Genomic DNA, 13,870 nt, shown 5'->3' on the forward strand with positions numbered 1-13,870 from the left:
AGTAGGAGGCGGAGTAACATTGGAGGTCTCCATTGTCACAGATAACTACTTATAGGAGTCTGCATTGGAGTCTCCAGGAACAGAGTCACTACTTACTGGAGGCAGCCATTGGAGTCTCCAGAACACAAGATAACTTACTTACTGGAGCAGCATTGGAGTCTCCAGGAACAGAGATAACTACTTACTGGAGGCGGAATTCGCATTTGAGTCTCAGGTCACAGATAACTACTTTACTGAGGCAGCATTGAAGTCTCCAGGAACCCACAGATAACTACTTACTGGAGGCAGCATTGGATGCTCCAGGAACAGAGATAACTACTTACTGGAGGCAGCATTGAAGTCTCCAGGGTCACAGATAACTACTTAGTGGAGGCAAGCATTGGAGTCTCCGGGAACCAGATAACTACTTACTGGGGCGCATTGGGTTCTCCCGGTAGAGATAACTACTTACTGGAGGCAGCATTGGAGTCTCCATGTTCCACTAGATTAAATTGATAACTACTTACTGGAGGCAGCATTGAAGTCCTTCCAGTCACAGATAACTACTTACTGGAGGCAGCATTGAAGTCTCCAGGTCACTTAGATAGCTACGTACTGGAGGCAGCATTGAGTCTCCAGGTCACAGATAACTACTACTGGAGGAGCATTGAAATCTCCAGGTCAACAGATAACTACTTACTGGAGGCAGCATTGAAATCTCCAGTCACAGATAATACTTACCCTGGAGGCGGCCCAAAGTTGGGGCCATTGGAAAAAAACAAAGGGCTTCCAGGTCAACAGATAATACTTACTGGAGCAGCATTGAAGTCTCCAGGGGCACAGGAACTAATTAATATTTACTGGAAGGGCAGCATTGAAGTTCATCCAGGTCAGGAGAATTTAAAACTACTTACTGACACGCAGCCAATTGAAGTCTCCAGGTCCACAGGAGACTTCAATGCTGCCTCCATTAAGTAGTCATCTACATCCCTTATCAAACATATAATAGTTTGTAATGGATTTCATTGCTTCGAAAGGAAAATTAAGCTTGGTGAAATTGCCAGTCAATCAAATTTATCAGAAAAAATTAAATAAGTTAATCATTTGGTTGTAGAAACCTTTTGGCTACGACATCAAGGGCAACACTAAATTCTGTTAGAATTAAGTACTGCTTTCTTTCTAATCATGAGGAGAATGAATGAGTTAGGTGCTATGACCAAACCAAAACCCCCTCCAAAAAAATCAAGAACAAGAAACAAGATATTAGAATATCAAGGGTTGACCATTAAGCAAAGGAAACAGAACTTATTAGACTGCAATTCGAGAGCTTTGTAAAAAAGGGGAAAGAATGGTCACTGTGACCTTTGAAATTTTAGGATTACTGATTTTTCCACACCACATCTCGTAGGAATGACCTGGGAGGTTGCAGGGCTACCTGAGGATGGAGGGAGGGAGGGTGGGGGCTGGAGGATCGGTAAGGGACCGGGGGTGGGAGCCGTTGGTTGAACGGACTCTCATTTAATATGATCCTAACGATAAGGAAAGCGAAAATCGACACTGATGCTCTAATCAGGGAAGGATCAGGATAATACAAAGCTGCAATTACTGAATCAGGAACAATGATTGTTAAACATGAAAACAATGATAACAATTATAGTGGATGTAGCCAAATGAACTGCGTGTTCCCTTCAAGAATAGTTGGGTGCCTCATTTTCACAAAAAAAAAAAAAAAAAATAATAATAATAATAATAATCAAATTCAGTTTCAATTGTACTTTTATTAAAAATAAAATAAAATTAGTGGACAAGTGCGCAAAAATAGCAAAATGTATCTTGAATTCATTGAACTGACAAATCCAAGGGATTATAAATAGTCGACAAATTCGAGACTGAAGCGACAAGAAATCCAGTCACGAATCCCACGAGACGACTGAAAATGAAAACTTACTACGCTGCAAACTGTTCCTTTTTATCCACTCTTGGGTTAGTATATAAGGACATCAGGGTGGTTAAGGTGTGTAGTTGACTCGGATGACTTGAGTTAAATACTGGCCAGAGAAATTTCCATCTAGGCTAACTCTGGTGAGAAGTGGCTCGAATTAAAAACAAGTATGAGTGACAAGACCATTGGATACATTAGTTTCCTTTATACATCTGGTGGTCTATAATTTTCCCCCAAAAGCCTTTCATATCGTAACCTGTCAATGCCTATCATAGTTGCCTTTATGAAATTATATATATATATAGGTCTTAGTATTTGCGGTTTATAAATTTCATTACTTTATAAATAGATGGATTGTGCAAATCCAAAGCGTATTTCCATTCATATAACGTTCTGAAATTGACACCTAATAATAATGATCTACCATGAACGAAAGTAGGATCCCAACCAGCGCCTGCACAGCCACACCTGAATGGAACAAAAGTTGACGATTATGGTTAATAAGGACTGAATATGATTTTTACCATTGCTATTTTTGTTGCTCTGTTACTAAACTATTTTTCTATTTGTTTAACAAACGATTCAGTTCACTGGTAATGTGAACTATTATTCGTATATCATTAACATATTGTCTACAGTAGTGATTAGAAAATATGAACATTGACATCCAATAGCTCGACCATTCACATCCGTCGTTACAAGACAAACAGGCTTCATTGCTGTGTTACCAGACCATTATCATGAAACAGAAGGGGATGGGGTAAAGGAACACTTTGAGGCAACTGTACCATCCGGCAATATGAATCCATGGTCAAAAGAATTATTTCTAAAAAGCTTAACTAGATGTTGAGCATCTGCAAACACGTATAATATTTGCTGTTGTCCATTGGATTAATAAAGAACCTTCCTCGTGGTAGCCTAAGGCGAAGTTGAGGTGACGTCACACGCTCTACCTGGCAGAAGCTTATTTTGGGTTAGCGCTGACAAGACCACCTATACTCTTTGGACCTTGAGTTACACTATTAACAAAATAGTAAATGAAAGAACAAAGCTTTTCACAATAACACTTAGCACAAATGATTAACAAAATCATTCGTCATTGTGGTGATACACAGCTAACTTGATGTAGAGGGAGGTAGCGTTTATAATTTTTAGGAATAATGAATGAATGATTTTAAGTTATCGTGCGTCGTGGTATTGTTGAGGAGAGAAGAAGAGACAGTAAAATCTTTACTATAATATAGTGACGTAAAAGCAGTACCAATTTACATAAAAAATTATATTTCACAATAAATTTAACATGAAAACAAATGCAACACGGTAAAAAAAAAGCTTGCTCGAGTCAGTGTTCGGTGCGTTGAGAGAGAGAGAGAGATTAGCATTGACTTATTAGCTGATCTGGGATGATTATTCCCCCCCCCCCATTTCTTTCACTTACACTCGATCTGCCCAAATCACTTTTATTTTTTTTACGGTAAAATACTAATCTAGTGATAATTGCTTTTACGACTGTAAAAGTAGCTCAGCTCTGTGATAAACAAACTCGCGCCGCTTTCAGCTTCTGCATGCCTTCGATTGGTTTGTTTAAAACGGCTTCCTTGTGAAGTTATTTTATTCTCTTTCCTTTTCTTGCATTCTTGACTTATTACTTAGTTGTTTGTAAAATCCTCATGTTTGTTTTAAAAGTCTGCCGTTTGCCACGGTTAGTTGATGTATTGTGGCATAATTAATCTATTTCGTGCACTTAAGAATCAAGTGGAAACACGTTGATTACTCTCTCTCTCTCTCAGACACAATTGGAACACACACTATCAATTCCTTTTAATATTATCATCTTTGTACCTAATATGAATAAAATGTATTTTGTTATCAACTTTGCATACTGCGATCAATTCGGTTTGCTCAAGAGGGTTCCCGTCTCTCCTCCAGCCCGCCGGCACCATTTTTTACCAAACAGTTCGTAAATCGTACAGGGAAAAAATAAAATGTAGAAAATTTTGATTCATATAACGTACTGTTTCATTACTTTACACTCTTGATTAAACATTTGAACGCATTAATAATAGAAAAAAAATGTGAAAAGGAGGGACTTTTTGGGTGGCTGGAACGAATTTCCATCCGATTCCCTTTATTTCTTATGAGGATATTTGTTCATATTTCGAACAAATCGTACTTTCGAACAGCCTTCTGGAATGGATTAAGTTCGAAATACGAGGTACAACTGTATCTTCATCTCTCAGTCTCCTCCTGCATGCAATTTGGGGCTAATGACTGGTGGGGTTTGTGGTTAAACAGTATATGCAACACTACAATAGATTTCTTTTCATGAAAACCCATAAATCATATTTGAATTGCCACCTCCCAGCCCTTAAAAACTTAATATCAAAACCAGCTACAGGTGCTGCAGAGAGAGTACCATCTGATGGGTCCAGAGGTTGCATTCATAAAGACACTCCTGTCTTCTTTTGTTAAGGCATGTCAGAGGGTATTCAAGACCTTGAATGTTGACATAATATAGCAGATTGGTTTTGGGTATAAAAAACTCAAGTGTTCCTATATTTTTTTAGGAGAATCCTTCAGTGATAGCTGCTTCAGTTGTTGAAGCTGGTAACAAGGTAGTAGTTAAATATCAGCAGGAGTCGGGGTACATTTCACACTTGCTGACTGCTGACCCACTTTTTTTTTTTTTTTTGGTAACCAATGAGTCAAGCTATTGTGGTGTAACTTGTTCTAGAGACTTCCAATTTGTTTTTTCAAAATGAAGACAAATGATTGAATATTACTATACTGTAAGAGTTTTAGCTTACAATTGCAGTTTTCGACCATTTCGGACGAGTTAAAGTTGACCAAATGTAGAAATTTTTTATATATTTTTTATATGCAAATATTTCGAAAATGAGAAAAGCTACAACCTTCAATTTTTTTTTGTATTCTACATGAAATTGCACACATTTTCATATATAAAACTCTATGAAACGGAGCAAATATTGTGAGGATGGGACGTACACATTTCGGAGATTTGCGGCAGAGAATCCGCACGCAGAGGGAAGGAAGAAGTTTTTTCAAAAATTCCCAATTAATCTAGATATTGTGCCAGAGACTTCGAATTTGTTTCAAAGTGAAGATAAATGACTGATTATTACTAGGCTGTAAGAGTTTTAGCTCACAATTGCATTTTTCGACCATTTCGGTAGAGTCAAAGTTGACAGAACGTAGTTTTTTCTCTATTTATCATGATTTATATGCAATTATTTTGAAAATGAGAAAAGCTACAACCTTCAATTATTTTTTTATTGTATTCTACATAAAATTGCACACAGTTTTCATATATAAAACTCTTTGAAATGACTAATATGAAACGGAGCAAATATTACGAGAATGCGACGTACGCATTTTGGAGATTGCGGCGGGGAGAATCGGTGCGCGGGAGGGAAGAAAAATTTTTTTTAACAAAAATTCACCATAACTCTAAATATTGTGCTAGAGACTTCGAATTTGTTTCAAAAATGAAGATAAATGATTGAATATTACTGGAGTGTTATGTATTTTGCTTACACAAAAATACCAATTATATATATATATATATATATATATATATATATATATATATATATATATACATATATATATACCATATATATATATATATATATATATATATATATATATATATATATATATATATATATATATATATACACATCAATGAGGAGAAGGACATAAAGACTTGATAAAAGGGTCAATTTATTCCGACGTTTCGTAATGTCTTCATTACCTTTTCGAGGGCTGTACAAAATAGATAGCATAAAATAAATTACAATAAAGCTAAGAATCTGAGATTTAAAAGTTGCACAATAATTACAAACTTAAATATTAAAAATACTAAAAAGACACCTTTAAAAAACAAAAAACGTTGTTAAACTAAACAGGACAAAATTATTAAAATAAGTAAAAAAAAAAAAAAACGAATGAAACAAAAAAATAATAAGACATATTCAAGTAAAGTAAAAACGGACCAACCTATTCAGCAGCAATGCCAAGACTGGAGATAAAAGGAAGAGACTAAGAAAGGTACAGTGTGCCAGCAGAGGTTTGACTATTCAACAAGGGGACGAGTCGTTAATCATTAACGATTCTAAGATTGTCAAATCGTGGCTGTTGGAAGCTCGTCCTACAACTGTGAAGTCCTTGTTTTCAATGGAGGTTTTACATATTTTCGAATGATTTCTAATATTAGAAAATTCTGGGTTTGCAATTTTGCTGCCTGTCCTATAACTTACTCCACGATGTGAATCTATGCGTACCTTCAGAAGCCTCCTGGTGGATCCAATATAATTCCTAAATTACATTTAGGACAATTATAGCTATACACACACCCGGAGGACATATAAGGGCACAAACGGTCTTTAAACTTGAATAATGACCCAATGGTAACAGGATTAATGGGAATCAAATGAACCTTGATAGCTCCAAACTTATTTTGGATATGGTGGAAAATGTTTTCCAAAAGCATCATCTAATAAAAAAGAACTTAGCAAAAATATATTCATTTTAGGAACATTAAAATTAGGCATTCTTAGCGAGAAGTACTTGTCTAAAAGCAAGCGAAGTGTCTTAAAGACAGTTTCAGATGGGAAGCAGTTTTCTTTAAAATATTTGCATAAGGCGATCTCATCTTGGAACAGAAACCAATCAGAAGTTAGCGTAAGAGCCCTGTGGAGGGAGAGTAAAAACAGAATTAATTTAAAATTAAAAGAACAGAAACTATAAAAATTTGACCCTAAGCCCGTGATTATAGTGGATGAGGGCATTCCCGGCTACCTCAAGGAACTGTATGTGGGACAACCTCCGGAGACCGTGACTGTAGTACCCACAGTACAGTATGTAGGCATTTTGGAGGGCCAACTGAAGAATTTATTTGAGGAGCTTCTGTGTCCACCTCCTGGTTCTCCTGGCAAAGGATAATACTGGATGAGTTGATCAAAGAGATCAACTCCTCCATGTGCCTATTGTAGTGCCCAATGACAGCACGAAACTCCTCATACACAACTCAGGCCCTTTCGACGTGTCTTCTTCCGCTGTACGATCTCCTCTTGGATGGGTTCATGACTCGTCGTAATCATGAGGACGAGTCGGACCCCCTTCCAACAGATGACGAAGACAGCTCCCTTCCGCCACCACTCTGTCTCTCCTCTTGCCAGATGTTGCGGATAGCTAGCGAACCTTCTTGAGGACATTCGGGCCCCACCCCCGCACCAACCGAAGGGTACCACTGACGTGCAGACCTGCTTCATACAGTTCCTGGGCCAGGGATACCGAGTTATAATAATTATCCATAAACAGGTGGTATCCCTGGTTACGGAAACGATCCACAAGACTCAGTGTCACGCAGCGTGGAAAAGACCCCGGAATACACCGAGAAGTCCACGACGTATCCAGTGTGGACTCGGTAATAAAAAAAATTTCACTCCATATTTCTTCAGCTTCTTGGGGTTATACACTTTAATGCTTAGACGTCCTTTGTAAGGCATCATCCCCTCATCCAAAGAAAGGTTCTTTCCAGGAACCACAAGAATTTTGCACCGTTCACAAATGTATTCCAACACTGGGCGGACTAAGATGAGGCGATCGTTAGTTATTCGGGGTATGGCCCTTTGGTTGAAGGCGTTGAATACCTGTCCAACGCCAGGAAAGTATCACGGGCATACCACCGGGCACATTGGGCGTACTTAAAAAAAAATTCCGCCTCCAATATTGCCTGACGTCGGCAGCAGGCATCAAACCAAAATAATGTGGAGCCCCAAAAATGCGCCATGTTGGTGAGGTTGCAGCCCCTCCAGCGATATGACAATGTCGTGCGAGTTTATCACGGCAGTACCGAGCGTAGTCCACCGTCTCTGCCACCAGGTACTCCAGCAATTTCCGCGTAAGGAACAGCTGAATGAACCCCAGAGCAGTGAGAGGAACAGGTATGGTGAGCCCAGGTGCTAGCCGTGGAATGGGTACATGTTAGGTGGGGTGGGGTCCTCCGTCCACCCTCGTCGCTCTCGGACGACCGACCTTCACCTTGGCTGGCGCGACGCTCCGACCTTTTACGTACCCGTGCACGTGCACGATTTTGCACACGAAACCTCCCCACTGGCCCATCTCTCTCACTTAGGCCCTTGCTTTCTGTATCGTCATCGGCGACAAAACTAGACCCTATATCCTCATCCTCCCCCTCCCCCTCCTCAGATTCCCCCTCATATGCACTAAAACCACTAATTCGAGCTCACTTTCGGATGTGACCTTGAACGGACATTGGGGGCAAATATTCATCACCACTGACATTGGAGTGATGTCCTCATCACTAGATGACCAACTGCCATCAAATGAGGACTTGCGACATGCTCCCGATCGAGCTCCGATAAGTACGCATCAATGTCCCTTGGTTGGAGGCCTCCCAAATGCCTACGAATGCCCCTAAAGACACCCCGATGCTTCCTAGGGGTTACTAAAGGCACATGAGACACACATTGTGGTCCTAGAGCACTTTCATCCACACATGGCCGCACGGAACGGCGTTGAGGCGCAAGGGTTCATTTTGGGTGTTTGGTCCCTCGCCAACATCCAAGGTCCAAATACGACTCACACGATCCCCTCCGACGGGTAAAACGCGCCTTTCGCAATTCCATACGTCGTTGAGACATCTCTATGTACATCCGGTACCCACCACAAATATTCAAACTCTCGCACAAGTTCGGCAAAACACGATTGCGGCAAAAGATCGCTCTCAGACGACGCGTCGCTGATGCTGGCTGATGTGAGAAGGAGGCATTTCGCGCATGCGCACCTGGGTCCACACTTCTAAACAAAACAACACCTTGATCCGTGAAGGTCCCAGCATCCCCCCGGCCCCAAGGTGCGTGATTCAAAAGTTTTTGGCTGGTAGCCTATAAGTATTTTTTCCGCGAATTTTTTAAAAAAAACTTTTCTATGTCGACGTATGATACGTCCAATTGGCACCCGACAGACAATTTATCTCGACGTATAATACGTCCAATCGGCGTTAAAGGGTTAAGTGTCTTTCCTGCCCTCTCCTTCCTTTCTGGTCTCTTCAAATGGCTGAAAGGGTGTGTGCATGGGCTGGAGTGTTCCTCTGGTTAGCTTTTACGACTTCCTGCAATGTCCCCTTCTCTTGCAAATGCGATGCTATTCTTGACCCCTTTACTGAGACGAGAGCATTGAAGAAGCTGTCAGTTTAGTGTCAATTTTTTTACCTTATTCACTGACCTTGGAGGATTGCAAGAGTAGGAATGAATCTTTGTAGAAAGACTTGAAAAGCACAGTTATCTTCATTTTCCCATTGTCTGGCTCATGAGCATGCCCATGCACTGGGTTGTCATCTTGGTCTTATTGAATACTAACACTGTATTCTGACTCTCCCCCCTGGATGTGCCAATACTTTGGTGCTGTTTGGAAGAGATTAAAGTTTCTTGACTTCTCATCCAACTTCCACAATATTCCATTACAGGATGAGTTCTTGCATAAAGCGCTGATCAGTCCATTGTGTTTGCAGGATGAACTCCTCCAGTCTTTTAGCAAGGGAGAAAACTGGAATTTTGATCGCTTAGCGCTTAAGGTTCAGCTTATGTCTAACCATCTGTTTTTGGTATTACGGGTAGGGAGCTGACTAAGGCCCCGTCCACACGGTCGAGCTTTGGTCGACGAACTTTGTCCGATGTGACGTCAAAAGCAGAGAAACGGCGGGAAAAGTCAGAACTTAGCAGCATTTTCTCCGCTTCTGATGTCACATTCAACAAAGTTCGTCGAGCAAAGCTCGGCCGTGTGTGGACGGACCTTTACAGGGTTCCTCCCTCTTTTTACAAGAGGACACATAGCTATAGGCTCTGGATGTTTTTTCATTGGCCCATTGGTGGTTGCTCAAATCAATATGTAGTTATCCCTAGCTTCCTTAGACAAGTCTACATCTTGCCTAAGGTTTTGTTGTTGGATTAAGTTGGAGAAAAGGCACTGTGGATTCTGGGTCTCTCTCCCTTCCTCAAGCCCTTCCTAGCTGTGGACAGTCCAAACTGTCTTCAAGCACTTGTCTGAGGAGAACTTTGATCTGACAATTATGTGTTCTCTCAGTAGAATATTTTTTCATCTTGGAAGAATATATTATTTACCTATACGTACCTTTATTTCCTATTTCTTTAATGTGAAAGGCAGGATTCTGCAGAACCTTTCCTAGAGTATGATTTGTTATGACGAACTACTATCCCTGGTGCAGGGTCTTGTCAGCCATTCATATTGGTTGCCAGGCTGCAGTTTTTACAGGAATCAGCCTTCCCATGATCATGTACATGTGTGTGTGTGGTGAGCAATGACATTCTTTGAATTGATAGATATCAGCGTTATCTCTCACGGAAACGAAAGTGAATGTTCTTTGTTAAGAAGAATCTACTGTCTCCGATGTCACCTTGACAAAAGCTGTTTGTGCTTGGAAGATTCCTCAATGATGTGTTCGTGTATGCATCTGTTTCTGGGCAGAACCAGTAAGTGATAAATGTTATTTAAAATAGATCACTTTCCTACCAAGGAAAACTGGACGGAATGTAGAAAACTATTATGTGTAGATCAGGAATTATGAAATAAATGATGTGTTAGACAATCTGTTTTGCAGAATGAACTCGTTACATGACCATGTCATTTTAAGGAAGTGGCCCCTGTGGGAATGCTTGTTAGTACCTGCATCATGTTTAACCCCCTCTTTGAACATTTTCATATGAATTTTGGGGCACTATCTGCTCAGGTCTTGAGTGAAGATGAGGGTGCGTGAAAACCTCATGAAACTGTAAATATGGACATAGAAAAGTGACACTTTTTCCTCACTAATTTTTTCATATTTGAAAATAAGCATTTTAAATTCTGATGTAAATGAAGATCAAGTGTAATAGTAATAAAAATATTAAGAATAAAAATTCAAATTCTAAGCCATCTGTGTGTAATTCAATTGTAAATATTGTATAAATTGGCGACAATCCTACAAATACTGCGATATCGCTACGAATAGCGAGTAGAGGAAAAGACCCATATAGACTCCACTTTTCCTAGCCCCTCCCCCCGCCCCCCACCCCCCCAAGGGGCGTGGCTACCCCCCCCACCCCCCCTCCCCCCTCCTGATTGGCTCATGTACGTACGTGAGGCCTAAAAGGGGCGGGGCAAACCCCAAAAGGGGCGTGGCCACCCCGACCCCATATAGACTCCACTTGTCTGGGGGGTGTGTCCACCCTGACCCCATATAGACTCCACTATTCTGGGGGGCGTGGCCACCCCTGGCCCCAAATTGACTCCATTTTGTATTATAAGCTCATGTACGTACATGAGCTCATAATTGACTCCATATGTATGATAAGTTCATGTACGTACATGAGCTCATAATTGACTCCATTTGTCTTACAAGCTCATGTACGTAACATGAGCTCATATTAGGGGGGGCTGCCTCCCCTAACCCCAAATCGACTCCACTTTTCTACCCCTGTGACGTCACATAACTATAAGGGAATAAAACCATCCTTTCAACCCTCCACTATTCTGGGGGCTGGCCACCCCTACCCCAAATTGACTCCATTTGTCTTACAAGCTCATGTACGTACATGGGCTCATATTAGGGGGGCGTGGCCTCCCCTAACCCCAAATCGACTCCACTTTTCTACCCCTGTGACGTCACATAACTATAAGGGAATAAAACCATCCTTTCAACCCTCCACTATTCTGGGGGCGTGGCCACCCCTGACCCCAAATTGACTCCATTTGTATTATAAGCTCATGTACGTACATGAGCTCATAATTGACTCCAATTTGTAGGAAACAGTCATGTACGTACATGAGCTCACAATTGACTCCATTTGTCTAACAAGCTCATGTACGTACATGAGCTCATATTAGGGGGGGCGTGGCCTCCCCTAACCCCAAATCGACTCCACCTTTCCTACCCCCTGTGACGTCACGTAACTCTAAGGGAATAAAACCATTCTTTCAACCCCTGACCCCAAATTGACTCCACCTTTCCTACCCCCTGTGACGTCATGTAACTCTACGGGAATAAAAACCGACATTTCAATCCCTCACCAAATTGACTTCACCCTTTCCTACCAACCCCCTGTGACGTCACGTAACTCTAACCGGGAATAAAAACCAACATTTCAACCCCTCACCCCACCCCAAATTGACTCCAACTTTTCTACCCCTGTGATGTCACGTAACTCTACGAGAATAAAACGCTTGACCCACCCCGACCCCAAATAGACTCAGTTCACTTTTTGTTTTTTTTGCGACTCATGTCCCCTTTAATTGTTTTCAAAGTAACCTGGGACTGTTACCTCATCCTCCTCCTATAAATCTCTAAATTTAGATATGCACATTGCGAATATACTCTCTCTCTCTCTCTCTCTCTCTCTCTTCTCTCTCTCTCTCTCTCTCTCTCTCTCTCAGCCGTTACATTTTTTGTTTTAATATATATATATTATATATATATATATATATATATATATATTATATATATAAATATATACACACACAGCTGCTTAGATATTCAGAGTATCATGATAAAAGGATATTTGGCGACTGACTTCATCCACATGTGATCTCCCCCAATAACCATATCAGAGTCATGGTTATCTTGATGATGAATCACTCACACACACACACACATACACACACACACACATGAAGAACGAGACCTTATCGCCATATTTGCCCAGCTGACTTTACCCCAAAGTGAAATTTTATTTATCATAGAATTTGAGTCATAATCTAGGTGGCGAACACAAGGACAAAGGTACACATTTCAATTTTGTTTATTTATCATACCGAGTTTGAAAGAGGTTGAAAAATCAAATTACAGACGGAATTGTTATTTTATATTTATAACCAATCCTAAATACAGGGGAATGAATTAATATTCCATACAAATACATACATTAGAAAAAAACTATACAAACACGAACGCGATAATATATGCATTCGCTTTTTCTAACCTGTTCCTTCACATCACAGCCCTTAGATATACCACAAACATCTTCTCCAGCACTTTCCCGACCGTGTATCGAAGACGACGACGTTTCATCTAACACCTCAAAGCTTTTAAATTTAGCTAACAAGTTTTTCATATATAAAATCTTCCACACACCTCCTCCTCAGGGATAAATTCTTCTTTCATTATAGCCACGCAGCATATTTTACCAATTTTGCTCATTTCATCACTGAATGTAGCTAACACACGTAAATATTGATTCAACCAAGTCGTATAATTAACCAGTCTGCTCTGACCGATGCCAGCGGGAAAGATAACATATTTGACATAGTCATACGATGATTTAAATAATTCTTCCTTCAATTTCTTGACTGAAGAAAAAAGTGATTGAACCTCATCTGTTTGGTATCTCTCGCCCAAACGATCGGCGTGATCTTCATCTTTGGAATAAGCCACGCTCTTTTGCGCGTATTCATTATCTTCAATGGGGGCACCAATACCGTATTGTGTTAATAAGGTAGCTATGGTGGGTAGATCAACTTCTTCGTCGCATTCCCAAGATGTGATATTTTCAGGTTTTTCACAATGGCGGACCCTTCAATACCCCTATCACGAAGACAGGCATATTGATGCACCAGTGCGAGAATATCGAAAACCTGCCAATTCGGCATATGGATAAGCTCGAATGACGTCCGCCACAACACCGTAATTTCCTGCATGTCACACAGTTAGTGGCCACTACTAAACACATATTCCTCTTCCTGAACTTATTTTCGGACAAGTTCCCGAAACTAACTTGCAAGAGGAGGTTGATGAAGCCATGGCGAGAGTTCACGTCTTGATGTGACAATCCTTCAAGAGATAATGAACTACGAAAGCCACGTACCCAAGACCCCTTTATCACAATCACTGATTACAAACCTTTGTGACGA

This window comes from Macrobrachium nipponense, chromosome 41, assembly GCF_015104395.2.
Source record: "Macrobrachium nipponense isolate FS-2020 chromosome 41, ASM1510439v2, whole genome shotgun sequence".
NCBI classification, from domain to species: Eukaryota; Metazoa; Arthropoda; class Malacostraca; order Decapoda; family Palaemonidae; genus Macrobrachium; species Macrobrachium nipponense.